The 19,842-nt window shown below is 38.9% G+C and overlaps 1 long non-coding RNA gene across 3 annotated transcripts in view; it reads right to left on the minus strand.

The window, feature by feature from the left end:
• Window positions 1-928: 928 nt before the first annotated feature.
• The window catches only part of LOC144463772 (uncharacterized), a 120,649-nt gene continuing 101,735 nt past the window's right edge, over window positions 929-19,842 (minus strand). The window contains exons 1-4 of one of the 3 annotated variants that reach the window (XR_013491776.1): window positions 3,320-3,552; window positions 2,688-2,789; window positions 1,925-2,024; window positions 929-1,723 (exon numbers count right to left, since the gene is read on the minus strand). This is a non-coding gene — a long non-coding RNA (uncharacterized LOC144463772). Of the gene's footprint in view, window positions 1,724-1,924; window positions 2,025-2,687; window positions 2,865-3,319; window positions 3,553-19,842 lie in introns of those variants that run through there. The other 2 variants (XR_013491777.1, XR_013491775.1) reach the window with 2 other exon arrangements.

The raw sequence follows: 19,842 nt of genomic DNA on the forward strand, positions 1-19,842 counted from the left end.
ATGTGAGTAAATAAACATATTCGGTAAAACTTTGTATGAAGACCACATCTATAGTGCATTATGAGCGCATTCATAGTGAATTATAATGCTCATCATGATAAATCATAATGCATTATAACTACACTCATAATGCTTTATGGTGCACTATATCAACAGTTATGAATAACTATAAATCTAGCTTATAATGACTTATAAATCCAAGGGTCTTATGAGTGCTCTTGACTGGTTATAAACTACAGACTGACTGATGGGGCTTATAATACGTTTTGACTACTTGTACCCCTCTATACACACACCTCAACAATAGACTGTTGTAAGGGCTCATAGGATGCTATAATACTCCATGAACGATCATAAGTTATCAATGTATGCTTTAAGTAAAGTGTAGCTCATATGCATGCATCTGTAATGCAGCATACCTCATCGTAATGTTTCATTGTTGGTGTTAAGTAAAGTGTAACACATTTGCATGCATTTAAAAGAATCTATGCTGCATCATAAGTCATTATGTCAGATACTAAAATATAAAGACACTACTAAATACGTAGACATAATAGTTTTCAGCTGAAAACGTGGTTTTGGGGTTTAGTTACTGTTGGTATAAAACACTAAAAGGGAGAAAAAGACAAAACACATTTTTTCAAGCTTTATTTTAACAATGAAAACAGTTCTACGGTAGAACTGTTAACAGTGAAATTAACAGAACTGTTTTACCATCTTAAAAGTTGAGTGTGTAGGATTTAGTTGCATCTACTGGTGACTGCCTGGTGAGACTTGCTAAAACAGAAGAAACAGCATTGTGTGCTGCCATGACAAGACTTGCAACCACTGTAAAAGTCTCTCTATTTACATTCATGTTTGTTGAATTTCCTTATATCATGAATGAGCCGGCCAAGAATACATATCTGTGACATCGCCCAAGCCAGTACTCCCACTCAATAACCCTTAAATGTTCTTTCAAAAGCCCTGTAGTCCGATTTCCTCTATGACGCCAAACATCACATTTAAAGGTTTGCCAGGCTCTCTCCAAATTCTGTGTGTGACATCTGGAACCAGGATCTACAAAGTGTCTCTTGTGGCAGACAGTATGATGATCATATCCCTCCTCTGACAGAGCTCTCTTGTAAGCTCTCCAGTCGTCAGTCACAATGCTTGATCCTCTCTTAACATGGCGCTTTATGATAGGCAGAAGCTGGTCCGTGGAACGCCTCCTGACGATCTTGAGAATGGGTCTCCTGGTGGTATGTGATACTTCCAATATACCAAAAACCCATTTTTTATTCCATCTCCATGCTGGTCCCATCCTCCCACGGTTGTACTGTCAAACATTGATTGGGATACACATTGAATTAATACATGCACTTTGTAATTCAATTTACATGGGTGTTCAAAAAGTGTAACTTCATTGTACACAGATGGATTATTAATTCTGCTAGTTAAGGAATAAATCATAGGGTCTATTATTTGTTTTCTTATTTCAGTTTAACAGCAATAACCAACAAAGAACAGCACAAGTCCAAACAAATACAATCAATTTCAAATGGGATGATTTACTTGTCATTTAAAAACTGATTCTATCAAAGAAAATTCCACATAAAGAGCAAATGTATCTTACCTTTCTTTTGTGTGAGAACTTGCTTTTGTCCAGCATAACAAAGCAATGACGGCCACCAACTTTCATTTTGCCTTGAGCGCGTAATTTGTGAATAGCGCGTCTGCAGACCTGCATATAGAAAAACACAAAGCATAATGACATCATATCTTTAAAGTCATGATAGGTTTCTGACATGTAAAGAATAATGTATAGCCAACCAGGTTCATTTGAGCAATGAAGAATCTCTAATTATCTTGATAGGGCTTATAAGCCAGTTTACCAAAGGCATTTCTCATTTTACTAAAGGAAAAATGTGGTGTGATATCATACTTTTCTCAAAGACGAAGCCATCTTTGTTAAGGTTCTGCTACTCGCTGCAACACCGTCTTCAATAAGGTCAACTTGCCTCATGCGCAGTCCTTGGGAAAATCTACATGAAAACAAAAACAGATCACTAGCCCACCGGATAAAATCTGAATATAAAAACTAACACTGATTTTTTTTTTTAAATTCTGAGCCAGAGGTCTATTCCACAAAGTGGAAATGAGAGGGGAGAAACTCCATGTTTTCAATTATATACCATCAAATTTATTTATAGAGCACATTTTGAAACAACAAGGTTGACCAAAGTGCTACACAGTAATAACATAAATGCATTGTCAGGGCATTAACGTAAACTCTGGGCCGGTTTCCATGGTAACTCACTGTCTGAACTTAACTTGTTCATTGGCAGGTTTTCCTCAGCAAACCCAGAGTTTCTTTCTGTCTCCTCCCTCTTACAGAGCTGACATACTGCTTTATTTCCCCATTGATTCAGTCCATATCAAACTGCATACTGAAGCATAGTAATTAGTGGAGGTATAACGGTTGGATATTAGTTTACTGGGTCTTCAAGTTACCACTTTTATGTGCTGTCACTTTCAGAATAAAACACCTGCATGTCCTTTTTACAAGTGATATATTTTTTTATTCTTTAACACTGTGCAGACAAGACAGCTTTATTTACTCATTGGTCCTACTTTTCCACAGCTTCATACCAATTTTTTTTCCCATTTCAAGTTAGTCCCATCAGCAACAGACAAAGCAAACCCACCTGTAAATGAATTCCAGGTGGCTCTGGAGGGATCTGCGGGACTTGTAGAACATGGATCCTTGGCGAACTGAAACACTTCTTCCTCTGTGTTGCCTGCAAATCCTGTAAACACAAGTTACTTGTTCATGTATCCATTAGCTACAAACACAAACACAGACAGCCTAAAGATGTAGGATATTTTATATCAAAACTTTAACAAAAAACAAAAAAAACATGAACTTATTTGCTGCTCCATGGATATATCTAAAACAAGACAACATATTTTTTACTAACACAAGCAAAACATTTCCCCTAGTCTTGAAAGTTATTAGGTTATTAACAGTGTTGGGCAATAACGAGTAACGCGTTACTGTAACGCCTTACTTTTTAAATGTTACCATTACAATATGGTGCGTTTGTCCGTTACTTGGCAAATTCATTCATCTTTGGCAAGCTGCAGTGTATTTCTTCCTGTTTACAGTGGCGACGCTTTGTGGGCGTGTTTCCGGAGAAAGTAACTAGTAACTATAACTAAATACTTTTTTAAGTAACTTGCCCAACACTGAAATAAGTACACGTTTGCTACAGTAGTAACGTTATACAGGGAGAAACAATGGCACATCATAGCAAATTGGCTAGCTAGCTTTTCTTACCAGTGGAAGCCGTCCTGTCTCGAAACCTGCACAGCAGTCATCGGAGTATCACATGATTTACACTTCATTTGGCGCTTCAAAATTCCCTTCTTCTGCATCCACAACACAATCTTTCTTCTATTGACAAGAGTATTTCTTGCACGCAACAATTCCGTTAATCCTCGCCTTAATTTACCCATTTTGTCAAGAGGGTGGCGGTATGCTCCTTTTCCGTTTGTTGCATAGACTCTATATCCACCTTATTTTCAAACACGGAAGTAAATAGTGATCAACTTCCGTTTTTTGTGCGTGACTTCCGGTCAGACGCTTTCCCTCATGCTTTCCCTTACCGGAGCTAACGGTGAAAGCTAATTTTTTTCAATTTTCAGTTGTTTATGTTAGACAATCAGTTAGTTAGTTAGTTAGTCTGTGTATTTTGTATAGATAACTGTGCCCACGTTTCCGTTATAACGGAAATTTATTCCCTCTAAACGCCAATAAATCGCACATCAATCATAAACTATGAACCAAAAAAGCACAATCTATCCTGAGCGAGACAAACTGCTTGATCCCCATCTCCAGTGTACCAGCAGAGAACCTGCAGAACCGAATCAGTGAAAAAACACAGCGGGCTACACAGCCTCTCTACCTGAGCAGCTGAAGCTGCGGCATGCACCCTCGACACAGACACACAGACGGTGCTTCTGCATGCCAGCCAAACGTGTGCGCAACTGTGAGAAATAAATATGTGAGGTGTACTCTGCTTTTCTATCTTTGTTTTCCCTTTTCTTTCTTTCTCTCTGTCAGCGACATACACTCCTAACACAGGACGGGTTGTTTTTATTGACTGAGTTGATCATTAAGCCATAGTGATGCGCGGATCGGCTCTGATAGCACCTGAATCAGCATGTACGCATCAACCATCCGGCCGTTACAGCATGATTAAGCTAGCAAAGCAGTTTTGTGTTGCTATGTGTGGTATTTATTCAGTTTTGGGAAATCACGATGTCTAGAAAGCATCAGTGGCTGCAGCTGACAGGGACAGCTAACGTTAACACTAGCAGCAAAGCTAACATCAGGATCGTCATCCGTTAAAAGCCATCCCATGTCGTATCCCATTGTCGGATACGACATGAAACTACTCCAATTAGCTCAATCATGTTGTAACTAAGACATCCGCTGGAGAAAATATTTTTTTCACGGGCCACTTTGTGAGTTTAGTGAGTTATTACAGACACGGCTAACGGCTAACAGCTAACGGTTAGCCCAGCTAATCTACGATAACCATGTTATTAATTACACACAGAGAAAATACTAATGTTTGTTCAGTCATTGTGTTTATAGACTTTACAAACATCAGATTAGTCTAAACGGTGATTATAGTGACGTGAAAAATGTGATATATACATATATATAGCTAAACTCAGTAAGGTAAACAACAAGGCGATTCCCATTTACACAGTGGTAAGAGTGCTGGACCGGAAGTGTCGCACAAAAAAACGGAAGCTGGCTGCGTTCTGTTTTGCCTCTGTGTTTCCGTGTCTTGTGTCTGTCTGTGCTTTGTTGCTAACCGCCATTAAACTGCACAGAAGAAGAAGAAGAAGAAGCGGGAGGTTCTCCTCGCGCATGCGCACAATCCAGAACAGATCGCATCCTGCTTCAAAAAGGTGAGGACTATCTTGCTGAAAAACGTGTGTCATCCTTTTTTGTTTGCCACAAATTTTACTTTCTACAATAATCCAAAAATCAGTTTGCTTTTAGGAAGGAGCCAAGACAATTAACTTCCGTTTTTTTTTCTCTATGAGTTATTTGGTGAAGTCGGGCCTCCTCCCACATCACGTTTCTACTTTACTGCATGCGTTGAACTTCAGAAAGGGGCCTTGACTGGTTGTATTGGTAAGAGATGGAAAAAAAAGGAACAAGACAAATTAATTATGCGACTCAAGATTCACGAAAAATAAAACCACCCGCAAAGATAGAATGCAGACACAATATCAGACTAAGCTAACTTTGCTTGCTAGCAAGGAAACCTGCTAACTTACACTAACGTTACACACTTTTTCTCCTGTGATGGGCTTGTTGCAGGATTTTTCATTTAATAGCTATTGTTATTTTTTTAAAAGTTGAAAAGTTAAAAATTGATGATTATTGCGGAGATGTAAACAATTGAAGCTATATATATGCAGTAGTAATTATGGTAGGTTAGTGTAAAGCTAGCAAATTGACAAACTGTTATAAATAGCCAACTAATTTTATTGGCATCTTAAGATTTTTTTAAAACAATCTGTTATTGGTAAGAAGAATTTTCATAAAAGTGCATCCCTCACTTTTTTGTGCATTTGACTGCTGCATGTATATGCAAATTACGCAATAATTCTTTCTGAAGACAGTAGTGATTCACATGTAATGCATCTGTAATTGATATCATTATACCTAGATTATTGTAACAATAATAGCATTTTCCTGAAACTCATAACATGTGCCTTACTTTTTATTCATCTAGCCAGCTTCAACCATGAGTCGTCGCAAGGTGAATGCCAATCCCAAAGATGATTCATCCCGCCAGAACAGCATAAAAGGTCTGGTAATATTAATTATGTTACAATTCTACCAGGAAAAAATTGTCGACATCTAGGTCATTGACTACCAAATATTAACAACAGCATTGTTTTTAATAATGTGTGGCACAATGTTCTCAGTATGGTCCATGTCTATGGCTGATGTAGTGGCTGTACAATATATTGTTTCAACATCAACATCGCAATGTGCACATACACGATAGTCATATCATCTGACACTTGATATAAGACAAATGAAGATAATATAAGAAACATTCTTTGTTGCTTGATACAAAAGCAAATACTGGCAGGGCAGGCAGGTGATACACAGACTCTTCATGTACAGCAATTAGAGTGAGTGTGCAGTGACACAATGACCAAGTGCAGCCCGCAATTAGTTACATCTTAGAATCTTTGAGACCTTTGTGTCAGCACATAGACACATAATCTGGGATTCTTAAATTGTGTTGCAATTATACATGCCTCCTGTTATTATTCTTAATGTAAGAGAATTTCTTATTTAAGGATTACTTCATTTGTAATTATTTCAACAGCCTCACCAAATGCAGTTCAGGAGGTTGAAAGACTTAAAGAACTTCTTGAGGCAGAGAAAGAGAAGGGGCGTATTCGTGATGAAACCATCTCCCTCCTCAAAGATGACAAAACCTACCTGCAAGGACAACTTGGGAAAAAGGATGAGCTCATCCATCAGCTACTCTCCAAGAAGGATGATGATAATTCTAGAGTCATGTCTCGCAAGTCAAGTGAGTAATTATCCATTCACATTCATACAGTACAAGTATTCTTTTTTCACTCTCCAATAGGTTTTCTCCGGCACACAGAAACATGTGTTTTCATTTTCATTCCTTTCTCACAACTAGATCACTAGTCACAAAATTTGTTTTGTTATTTGCAGGTGTCAAACGCAAGCATGGGGATGATAGAAAAGCCCCTTTGAAGAAAGCCAAGCAATTAAAGAGCAACGTTATTGACGATGAAGAAGAAGAATTCAGTTCTGTTCTTTCTGATTCATCTGAAGGTAACAAAGGCACAATTTATTACATACAGTTGAATCAAATCCCACATTTCTTCTCATTGTCTGGAAATATTTTAATGTTAACTTCACAAACAGTAACATTGAATTTGTCTCTTTGCACACCCTTTATTGACACATTATACTGTATACACTGTTTCCCTGCATTACTGTACTATTGGCAAGATCAGAGCACAAGGCTAGCTGCTGTTCAGTGCCTCACTCAAGGACAACTTTGTAATGCACTGTAGATGTAGTATTGTCACAATACCAAAATTATGACTAAATATCTTGATAGTGATACTGAAACAAGTCCATGGCAGAAATCTAAAACATCCTGGAAATAACTGAATTCATTTTTTTAAAATAAGAAAGTTGAAGTTTTTAAAGAAAAAAAATTCAGAGGAGGCAGAGCAGAAATTTGCACTATTTAGAGGTATCTTGCCACAGCTGCAGGGCTATATAATAATTGAACATGTTTTAATAAAAATTAAATTACTCTGCTGCAGCTTCTGTGTTTAGCTCTTTAAATGACAAATGTTGGTCAAGTGTGTTCCCATGTTTGTTTTTCCCACACATGTAGGTGTATTTTTGACAACAAAATGATACAAATAACAATAATCGCATTATTAATTGATAATTAGGTCACACTCTTAGTTTTGTAAAAGTTTTTACTTGTTATGCAGTGATCTGATGTCCACTGAAAGCTTTACAGAAGGGCTTTGCCTTCACTGTCAGTTCTGCAGGCAATAATGCCATATTTCCCTTAGTGCATATGCTTTATTGACACATTTTGTTTGGTTGGGAGAGGCCATGTTTATCACTCTCTCACCTCCCACCTGTTTCATTTAATTGACACAATCAGATGTATGTCATCATGATGACACTTGTTTTATCACCTGTGAGCCTGTATTGCCAAAACCAATCTCTAGCAGCTTATTCCATGGGTGCTATGTATTTGTTTATATTTTGAAAGTTGACACTATCATGATCTTTGATCCTCCCTTGATTTCTATTCTAGATTCATTCATGGATAGTCACCGAGTGAGGAAGTCAAAATCTCCAGCCTCTTCCTCCTCTTCCCACCATCAAGTTAAACCCTCGAACACTGATGACCTGATTGGAAGAAGACGAGGTAATTGCTCATTACAGTTTTGACAAGTTCACACATCTTGACAGCAAGCTTTTAAAACAAAATCTGGTTTTAATGTGCCATTTACAGCTAGAAACACCAGGGGCATCATTGCTCGCTACAAGATGGCTATGGATGCCTTCAACCGAGGCGGTTCCATGAAGGCAGCTTTTGATTGCATCGGTGCTGATAGAAATACTGTCTGCAGGACAGCGCCAATTGCTGAACTGAGCATAGCTGCACCTGACATCTTCAAAAACGTGGGGGCCTGGAATGAGCGCAAGGAGAAATTGTCATCCTTCGTTGACAGGTGCCGTGCTGCCATGACCCCAGAGGTCAAGGAAAAGATCACAAAAATGAAAGAAGATGGAGATCTGCTTCCCATCGCCACCCATGTCTAACCATGTCACTAATTGTTCATTTAAGTGTTAAGGTTAGGTTTGCACTTGATGCCGATACAAGATCAGTATTATTTTTTTATGATGACAAAGAGATTTATTTTTATTCTTTTCAGTAGCATTGGGTGAAAGTTTAAAAATGTTTGCCACATGTTAACAAGTTAAAATGAATGCCACTTTTGTACTTAAGTGTTAAGGTTTCTATTTTGAAAATAAAGTTGAGAAATAGAGAGACTTAATAAATAAAATAAATAGAGACTTTTACAGTGGCTGCAAGTCTTGTCATGGCAGCACACAATGCTGTTTCTTCTGTTTTAGCAAGTCTCACCAGGCAGTCACCAGTAGATGCAACTAAATCCTACACACTCAACTTTTAAGATGGTAAAACAGTTCTGTTAATTTCACTGTTAACAGTTCTACCGTAGAACTGTTTTCATTGTTAAAATAAAGCTTGAAAAAATGTGTTTTGTCTTTTTCTCCCTTTTAGTGTTTTATACCAACAGTAACTAAACCCCAAAACCACATTTTCAGCTGAAAACTATTATGTCTACTTATTTAGTAGTGTCTTTATATTTTAGTATCTGACATAATGACTTATGATGCAGCATAGATTCTTTTAAATGCATGCAAATGTGTTACACTTTACTTAACACCAACAATGAAACATTACGATGAGGTATGCTGCATTACAGATGCATGCATATGAACTACACTTTACTTAAAGCATACATTGATAACTTATGATCGTTCATGGAGTATTATAGCATCCTATGAGCCCTTACAACAGTCTATTGTTGAGGTGTGTGTATAGAGGGGTACAAGTAGTCAAAACGTATTATAAGCCCCATCAGTCAGTCTGTAGTTTATAACCAGTCAAGAGCACTCATAAGACCCTTGGATTTATAAGTCATTATAAGCTAGATTTATAGTTATTCATAACTGTTGATATAGTGCACCATAAAGCATTATGAGTGTAGTTATAATGCATTATGATTTATCATGATGAGCATTATAATTCACTATGAATGTGCTCATAATGCACTATAGATGTGGTCTTCATAGAAAGTCTTACCACATATTCCTTTTACATGAACTCCCTATTATGCTCATGAGTTATATGAAACTTCCCCAGGAGCACTGTTAAAGTATTTTGGAGGAGGCACTGATTCAGCTCAGGGGCAGTCCACCTCCTCAGGCTCAGCCAAAGCTAATGAAACAGGTGAGGGGAAAACTGTCACCATATATATTTAATTTCTAGTCAAATTATCTCATTAAGATATACTAATATAACAAGACATAATCATATGACAAGGGACATGTTTTTTCATCTTAGATCCATCTCCATCCTCTGTGCCCACTGTCTCCTCTGTGTCTGCTACAACCTCAGCTCTACCTGGTAAGTTAACAACAAAACAGCCTTTATAATTGCTCAGTGTACTGCAGAACATTCTGAGATGAATCATTTTGTCCAAAAATATTAATTTAATTTCCCTATATTTTACTGCTTAGTTATTGAGAAAATAAGCAGCATAATTTTCAATTGTAATATGACATTTAACATGGCTAGCTTTTGTTGTTGTTGTTGTTTTTCATCTTAGATCCATCTCCATCCTCTGACCCATCCTCTGTGCCCACTGTCCCCTCTGTGTCTGCTACAACCTCAGCTCTACCTGGTAAGTTAACAACAAAACAGCCGTTGTAATTTTATTTTATTTATAAACCATTTTTGTTACCTTGTTTCAGGTGCCACTGTTCATTTACATCATTATTTAAGTATTTGTTTGATATTTTTTTTAATTTTATTTTATACTGTCTGTTTTTGTACATTTGCTGTTGCAGTTTATTTAAAACAAAAAAAAAGCAGATTGTGTTTACAGTAAAGACTGGTTTATTTTGTTACTCTTAGTTGGCCTAGATGACATTTGGTATCCAACTTAGTACTATATCACTTTGAATATTAAGTGTAAATCAACCCCAGGCTGCTCTTGTTGCTGAATTTGCTACCATTTCAGATTAAAAACCATAGATGGGTAAAACATGCCAGGCTGCTCTTTGAGGTTTTATGTATTGATTCTCTGTGTGACCAGTAGGGGGAGTTGCTGACTTTGCCAAATATTAATTGAAAGATTTTTCTGCAAGTTTGCAAATCTGTTGTCTGCTTCCATGGCCTTAATCACTGTGGATTACAAGCTAACTACAACAAAAAGTTCTCACCTCTAGTTTTACAAGTGATGACCGAGTAGAACATGAAATAACTTATAGTGGGTGTGTGAATGAATGAAATTGATAAATTTTACTCATTAGGAGGTCTTTGTTTTTAACCATCTCACTTCCGCCCAAGGCATTTTGCGCCACATGGACGTCTGCCACACATTTCATGGACCGTTTGCTTAAAGGTAAGTTGTTTAATTGTTCTTAGTTAACAAACAATTCAAGTTTCTGTAGCAGTTAAACATTGTTTTGCGTTACTGCAAGTTACCAAACATGCCAACTTTACTGCACTGTAAGTCAAAATTAAGTTATAATGTTAGTGAGTCGAAGTCAGCCTCAGTCTGCATTGTCTTTGATTTGACTAAAAGCATTGCAATGACTGAAAAAGTAGTCTCAATGTCACAATTTAATGTGACTTTCCCAAGTATAATGTAATACAATTATATAATGGCCGTAAGATACAAGCTAATCTTTTATTTAATTTAGTTTCCTGGCCTCAGCCCAAGCTCCCCCTCCCCCACCTTAACAAGCTAGCTAGCAAGCATGACGTTAGCCGAGACCGTGATGCACAAATGGAAAAACAAACATTGCTCTCAGAGGTGAGTAATTAACTCACGAGTTTCATTTAAAGTTACTGCATTTAGTTTTCACAACGAAATTGTAGTCGAGCAACATTTTTACCCAAGTGACATGTTAAAAGCAGTATACTTATCAGCTTTTGTAACGTTACACATTTCGGTAGAAAAATCAGTCGGTTTTGTGTCGTTACATTTTGAAACAAAGTGCGCTGTTTCCTCTTTCTTATTTTAATTTGGTGTTATTTTCATCCAACGTCTGTTATTGTGTTTTGAGCATGCTGGCTGGTGTTTTGCTAATCCCAAGTTCACCGGCTCTCACGAGGCTCTCTCCGTTAACGTTACGTTAGTTACATTCAGAAGGCTTGAACGGCCTTCCTCAGTGTTCTCGGAGTAACGTTATGCTTTCAAGCTGTGGTTGCAGCTCACACTGACAGATAAACAGTTACACTGAGCTGCGTTTGTGAATGCTGGGTTGAGATCAGTACATTAGAGCTTGGTGCGGACTCTGAGCTGCCAGAGAGAGGCTTCGTTAAAGTCCATTCTCACTGAGGGCTAATATCCGCGCGGGTTATTCTCGCGGAAAAATATAAAAGTTGATTTCATGGGTTTTTATGGAAGTTTGCACTCCGGGGCGGAACTTTCGGGCGGTGAAAAAAGTTTCCGCGCAGACTTTGACCCCTGCAGAATTCGCCAGCGGAACTACACAGCTGGGCCAATGAAATTGTTTGTTTATAGTCGCGCAGACCGGGAGAGTCCGAAATCCAGTCAGGCAGGACAGTATGGGATAAAGGTTGATAATTTCACAGCACCTCGTCCTTTTTGATAAAAAACGGGATGATTTTATGAACAATGAATTAAAGGACAACGTCTGGCAGTCCATTGTCCAGCTTGGTGTCTTATTATTACTATTATCAGTATTAATGTGTTGATGACAGAGCTCAGGTGAAGCTACGTGCAGCAGAGCAGGAGGGCTACTAGCCCCACTAGCTGTCCCGGATGTTAGCCAGTGCTAGCACGTCTCTCTCACAGCAGCAGAACCGCAAAGTAAAAGAAATACAGTCTGAGTGAAGCGCTTGAGCCGCGGGCGGATACCCGGCCGTCACCGACAACTAAAGCCTCGACTGGTAACAAGTATGAGGGCCATTGTGGTGAGCTAGCTCGATGCTAACTTTGGCTAGCAGTAGCGTTTAGCATCCGCCGCTAACACCCGCTTCCCAGCTCACCACAACGGCCCTCCTGCTCGTTGCAACAAAACGCTGGAGGCTCCCGTTTACCGGTGACGGCTGGGTATCGGCCCATGGCTCCAGCGCTTCACTCAGACTGTAATTCCTTTCCTTTACGGTTCTGACAACTGCTGTTGCTGCTGTCTGGGGCAGGATGCTACACAGTTGAGCCAGAGAAGAGGGGCCCAGTTTGAATGTTTTGTTTACAAACTGCAACGAACAAAACTCCAGACTCTACCTTTAATAGATGAGAACTAATAAATCACTTTGATGGTGCATCACTCTAGCCCATATTTCCCATGGAAGTATGTAGCCTATTGCAGTTCCCCAACCCATAGCAAGTTCCATGTGTGTTTTTCTCCCTCATAGTCAGCGTGTAGCTTCTTACCCATACCAGGCTAGGGCTAAACAAACCAAAAAAACCCACTGAGCTTCCTGTCTGTGACGGAAGCTGTCATCAGCAGAAAACCGAAAATGCACCAACGTGGGGGGCTGGAAAATGACCAATCATAAGAGGGCCGGGGTCAGCCTTGGTCTCCGCCCCCAAAGTGTCAAAAGTCCTTGCTTCGAGCGAGCAGAACTCCACCGCGAGCGAGCACAGGGGAGAGAGAGAACGAGAGCAGGAGCGAGCCAGCACGCGCAAAGCAGCTGCACAGTGTTGTTGTGTGTGTCGCTGCTGTTTTTTACTCGCTCACACCTGCCTCTGCTTCACTCTGTTGCTGAATATGTGCGCAAAGATCAAACAAGTGCGCGTGGCAGTTGAAATCTGCGCATGTGACACAAAATAATTTACACGAGAGAGAAATCTGCGTGCGTGCAGATGTGTTATCCGCTTGCGTGACATATGACACAAATATAACGCCATAAAGAGGTACAGGCACTGCGCCATTGAGCTCCTGCTGTGCGATGATACAGAGCAGTGCCTGTACCTCTTCAGTAGTCCACACTCCGGCAGGTACCCCGACCAAAGGGTTACAAAAATCGTAACCCTTCCATGGTAATGGAAACGCTAAAATAAGCGTACCGTACCGTCTTGTACCGCACCGTAGCGCATAGTGGAAACGTGGTTATAGAGATTGGTTGACAGGTGACCAGCCTGTGTTAGCGAATGTAGAATAAGATATTCATCAATACAGTGCCAGGAAGAAATGATGTAGTAATGGATTGATTTCATTTCAGAAATTTAATTTACAAATATTTACAACTGTACTGTAACTCACTTCAGCCCATCATCGTGTGATTGAATTGTTTTGAGTTGTTGGTGAACTGATTGGATCATTTTCAACTTACCTGGTGTGAAAATATGCTTTTATGTACATTTTTTTTAAGTGTTATCTCAGATTTTTCTAAAACACTGACATAAATAGAGTGCATTACAGGCAACGGCTATGACAAACCCAGATTTTCTCGTCCAAACAGTTGGAAGCAATTTGTGAAATAGGACCTTCTCCTTTGGCTGTACTGTCTGATATGCACAATGTTATTGCTATTACAGGATGCTGATGAAGACAGTGTGTCGCAGGACCTTGCTGTTCAAAGCTTGAAGATCTACAATATCAAAGCTAATACGTCAGAGGATCCAGATGACATCGGTATCGTGGTGGAGGGCGTGAAAGTTCTGACTGCTCTGGGTAACTTTCCAAGGGCTTGCTCCCTGCTCGTTGGGTTGATGTATGCTGTGAATCTTGCCTATCCAAAGGAGCTCAGGTACGCGTTTGAAGTGTTTCAGAAACTTCTCCTCGAGCTGGGTAGTTCAAAACTCTCCCCAAAAGTGAACAGCCTCAGGACTAAGCTACTGGCTTAAGAAAAGGGACCCTTGCTAATCAAAAGGGAATTGACAAGTCACTGTCAAAACTGACACACAAGACTTTGTGAAATGCTTGCGTTTCAGTGAAGTTAGTTAACATTCAGGCAATATCAGTCAACTTTGGATTTCTACATGTGTATTTTTTTCTTGCAGTACATCACAAGCATTAATATGTTGAATTTTTTTGTGTTATTACACTACAATGTTGTTAAATGCTTCCATGCCATTGGATGGCACCACCCTTTCTAAGGACAGACCCATTTGTTGTCATATGTGGTAATGTGGCCTGTTACATTGCTTTGCATCTGTTCAGGTTGAGGTACATACCTGTCTGTCATATGACCCTTGTGTAGACATTTTGTGGATGGTCCATGCAGGCTTCACCACTGAAGGGTGGTGATCTGCAGGCTGCAAAACTTTGGTGTGTTGTAATATATAATTTGCACAATATATAATCAGTTTTTTGTTGAGTTCTGTCTTTCAACTTACTGTTAGAATAGGAAAATAAGTGTCACGGAGTTAAGGGCCCCAATACAGTGACATGATGTAGCATAAAAATACAACAAAAGAAAATACAAGTGTTCATGCCACATGGGTCTCGCCCATCTCTCACATTTTGTCATGCAGAATGGCTGAGGTGTTTTCCCCAGTTAACCTTTACATTCATACATGTTCTGTCCTCTTTATGCCCCTTAAACATAAAGTGTACTTTTATATGATTGATAGAAAATTGTTGAAGTAGGCTTAACTGAGTTAATTGTTGTTCATGTGATGGTTCTAAAAAATCATATTAACCATACTTTGAGCGGAGTGGCATCATGTTTTTGACTTGATACTGATATATATGTATCCTCCTCTGTTTTATTGTTGTATTTTGGCATTTTGCACTTGTTGAGTGCTGGATGAACATGTTTTAAAAAGTTGCAGAAATAAATGTTTATCTGCTGCTGTTTTATGCATTGTAATCTGTTGATTTCTTTATGCCACAATTTACTTAATTTTGGTCAGGATATTGGGTAAATTAGACACAGAAAAAATATGGCAACAAAGTGACATTCAATATTATTGAATAGATTTAAAGTCCTGTGATACAAATTAAAACTTAAAATTTAACAATTATTTTAGGTACAGGTAAATAAGAACAACAGTGTAAATGGGTTGAATTAAGCAACAATATGCTAGAATATGAGTTGATATAATTTATTTTATTTAGTTAATCCAAATCATTTTTATCCAGATATTTAGTAAATGTAAATCAATTTCACCCAGATTATTAGTAAATGTAAATCAATTTCACCTAGATTATCAGTAAATATGAATCAGTTTCCCCCAGATATTTAGTTAATCTAAATTACTTTTGCTCAGATATTTAGTAAATATAAATCAACTTTCCTTGTGAAATTGACTAGGATTTACTAAATATTTTTTGGCGATATAACTCATCATTTGACATGCTATTACTAAATCCAACACATTTCAACTGTTGCTTTTATTAACATGTACTTAATTTTTTTGTTAAGTTTAGTTAATGTATTCGATACTTTTTAATCAAAATTGTATAACTTAAAATCTATTCAATTATATCACGTCACTTTGTTGCCACAATTTTTTTAAGTAACCATTGGTCAAATTTTTTTCAGTGTATTATTGGCAGTAATAGAGGGCCCCAAAATCAAATTTTGCTGAGGGCCCCATGGAGGCTTGGGCCAGCCCTGAATCCCAGTCTGAGGTTGCAGCACCATGTCATTAACTGAATATGATTTATAATCATAAATTTTAACTGATTTCTACATCATTCACCTGCAATCCTGTGGAACTCCTCCTTGATGACCCTCACAGGTTTATGTCCAGGGAACGCAACAAAAGAGTTTAATAGACGTTTCAGAGCTAGGGACACTTTTCTCACGGCTCTGCAGACAGTGGCCTTACTGATATTTTCTGCATCTCCGATATTATCCAGAAAACTCCCCTTTGCAAAAAAATGAAGAGCAACACAAAGAATCTGGGTAGATGAAAGTGCACGTCCACGATTGGTAACGTTGGTTATGTCACAACGGATGAGGTTATGGGTATAAATTATGGACTGTGATGTGAAACGGTACCGTTCAAAAAGAAAATGTTCTGGAAATGAATACGTCAATTCTGGGCCTGTGAATAATCTCCCAACGAATGAGTAACTCCCTCCTCAGTAACACTGCCTCTTCGTCCACAGGGTCCTCCAAGAATGGACATGCCATGGTCGAAAAAAGTAGATTTAGAACTAGAACACACTTTAGGATCCAACTTTACCTTGAGGACCGGTGATCAAACTCACTGAAACCTGCGCAACACTAAACGAATGAATGAATGAATCACACTGCGTGTGTGGCGTAAGAGGGAGGAGACAGCTAGAAACTCGAGGTTCATTGAAGAAAACCTGCTCCCGACCAGGTTAGGTTCACAGAGTCAGTTGCCATAGTAACTAACACCGAGCTTCAGTTACCTCTCTTTCTGAAACGGGCTGGAGTTACTCCGCTTTCTCTGGTTTAAGTTACCTCCCTTTCTGAAATGGAAAACCCAGAGTTTCCCTCATTTCAGGGTTAACAGACTCAGAGTTTTCACTAAACCTGCTTTGTGAAACGGACCCCAGCCTTGTCTCATTCCCAACCTGTCAAGACAAATACTGCTGCCACTGCCGACGGTGTATCATTCCGCCAGGGACGCAGCACTAAATTCTGGGCCCTGTACATGAGCAGTCTCTGTAGGCCCCACATCCTTCCTCGCTTGATTCATCTCTCTCTTGTTCAGTTTCTTTCCTTATTTATTTATTCACAGTTTGTTTTCTTTCCCTTCCTTTCTTTCTTGCTTTTCTTATTTTGGAACCCTGATTTTTCTTTCTTGGCAAAAGACATGGCAGTAAACATTGGTCTTCTGGCAGCATCAGCAGTCACTTTGCTCCTGGCTGGGTTTAGAGACATTTTCTAGTGCAGATCATCTCAGATGATGATTTCGCAACACATGAGAGAGGCCATTAGAGCATCCACATTTTTTTTTTATACAAATTGCAGTCTTTTGACCAATTTACTCCCATATTTTAATTTAGTTAGGGCACTAATTATGCTACTTTGAAATAAAAGGGAGAAAAAAAAAGCAAAAAAACAAGCTTTTAATTATAGGCTTTATTAGGGCCCCTTTCCCATTGGGACCCTGGGCAATCAGTCTAACTTTCACCTCCACTACGATGCCCCTGCATACATGCATGCGAAAGGTGCGTCAGTTTATAATGCAGCTGGTTGCATCAGTTTGAAATATCACTGGTAACAACATAATATAAGGAGCTGGAAAGCCCCTAAAGCCTCCTGTGTGTAACATGGATCTAATAAACTTGGGTACTCCATCAATTGATGTATACAGACTGTACAATAACAGCACCTACTGAATTGCAGGCTATGATGTACGATGCAATAGCTTCTCATACTGAGTGCACAAGGTTGCTGCATGGGTTGTATTGCATTGTAAAGCACAACATAGAGGGTCACATTAGTAAACTAGAAAATTTTGCAAGAAATTTTGAGGGGTGCCTGCTACTGCCACCAAGTACAGATGTACTACATATAGCAGGTACTACATACTATGGATACATGTACTGTATACTACAGGTGCTGCAAAATACATGCTCATGCCTACTATAGGTACTGCATACATGTACTAAATACTACAGGTATTGCATACTACTTGTAGTGCAGGTACTACACACTACGTGTGTATGGCTCCTGCCATGTCTGTATTTAACATCCATAGGCCAAACAGTGGCAGCAATAGTAGTGGTAGTAGTAGTAGTAGTAGTAGTAGTAGTAGCAGCAGTAGTATTAAGGGATGTAGTAGTTAATAATAGATGCTGATATATAATGTTTACATGCTCTTTGAAGTTGCTCCAATGATGTGTGTATTTGACATTCATAGAACAAACAGAAGCAGCAGAAGTAGAAGTAGTAGTGCTAGTAGTAGCCTATTTGTAGTAGTGATATAGAGGTACTACTTCTAGTAGTAGTAACAGTAGTGGTAGGATTGGATAGGATTCACTGTTAATAAATGCAGAGATGACAGCAACTTTTGGTCCTTATCTGTTAAATGGAGATTTACAGTCTCACACACACGCACACACACACACACACACGCACACACACGCACACACACGCACACACTATGAGGGGTCAAACGTATCAGCGAACACACAAACACTGCATTCACTGCGTACTTGATACGTGTAAATTGCGTGTGCAACCATCACCGTGTACTTGCTTCGCGTGCACTGCGCGTGCATTCACCGTGTACTTGTTACACATACAGTGCGCGTGCAATTTCTGTGTTCCACTGCCATAGTGACAAAACATCTTAACACTTTGACCAACAGTGCTCACACAATGTGAAAGGGACTTTACATTTTGAGTTTGCATTCTGGGGGCACTGACTAATTAATTGAGAAAAGGACTTACTTTTGAAGCATGACTTAAATGTTTTTGGAAAGCTATGACTCTTTGCATGTGAACTATGGTGTTGTGTTGACCCATATTGACAGTTTTTCAAATTTCACCTTGAGCTTTTACAATGTCATTTCTGTTTCACGAAATGAGCTAAAGCAATTGAGAAAACTTTAAGAGGGTGATGATATACAGACAATTTTTGCAAAAACATACACTTCTGAATTCTCCAAGTATGGGCTTGAGGGAGTGGAGGATATAAATGATGGACTGTGACCAGGAGAGGAGGTGGTAGGTGGTTGTGGTCCAGGAGCTTCACTTGATGTTGTACCAATATCCTGTAAATCAATTGATAAACATAAGCCAGCTGACCTGACTGCTCTCTTCGAAAATGCAATGTGTTATTTTAAAATTACAGTATCCCAATTCACAGTAACTGTTGTCGAAGGAATTACAAGGAAGTCAAGCCATTTTTTTATTTTTTTAAGGTAATCAGTGCATTGTTTTCCTAGAAATGTCTAGGCAAATTCCCCAAAAGAAAAAGAAAAAAACTTCAAGAAAAAACTTTATGTTCAATAAAATGCAATTGGTAACAGCTGTTTCATTACCTCACCATCATCAATCCACCTGATACAAAGTGTGGTAGCCTCAGTTAGACCACACTCACTGATGGTCCCAACCTGATGGCTGCTGAAGTGTGCAACAGGGTTTGTTGAGGCAAGTGTGAACTGATCGGTCGCTGAAGGGACTGCCCCAGCAAATGCAATTAGGTTCTGTGTGTTAAAGGAAAAGGTGTGGGGAAAACAACATAAAATGTGTCTGAATATATGGAAACCACACATACATTTGAAATAAATACTAAAAAGCAAAGGGGACAAAGCAACATTGCTAAATGACACATGTTTACCTGAAGAGGGCTTTCAATCAAGAAATGCCTCCTCCGAAGGCTCCCGTCATTGTACCGGAATTGAAATTCAATCCCATGTGGGGATGGGTTCTCCATCGCTGTCACAATGCCAATTCTTTCATTCACAGCCTGTGACAGAAATTGAATTATAAATATCCAATACATCAGATGCACGTTGCCTAATGCATATTATTTTAAAGTGCTTCTAGGTGTAAATATAAAGTGCATACTGCATAT

Source organism: Epinephelus lanceolatus, chromosome 7 (genome assembly GCF_041903045.1).
Source record: "Epinephelus lanceolatus isolate andai-2023 chromosome 7, ASM4190304v1, whole genome shotgun sequence".
In the NCBI taxonomy this organism is placed as follows: Eukaryota; Metazoa; Chordata; class Actinopteri; order Perciformes; family Serranidae; genus Epinephelus; species Epinephelus lanceolatus.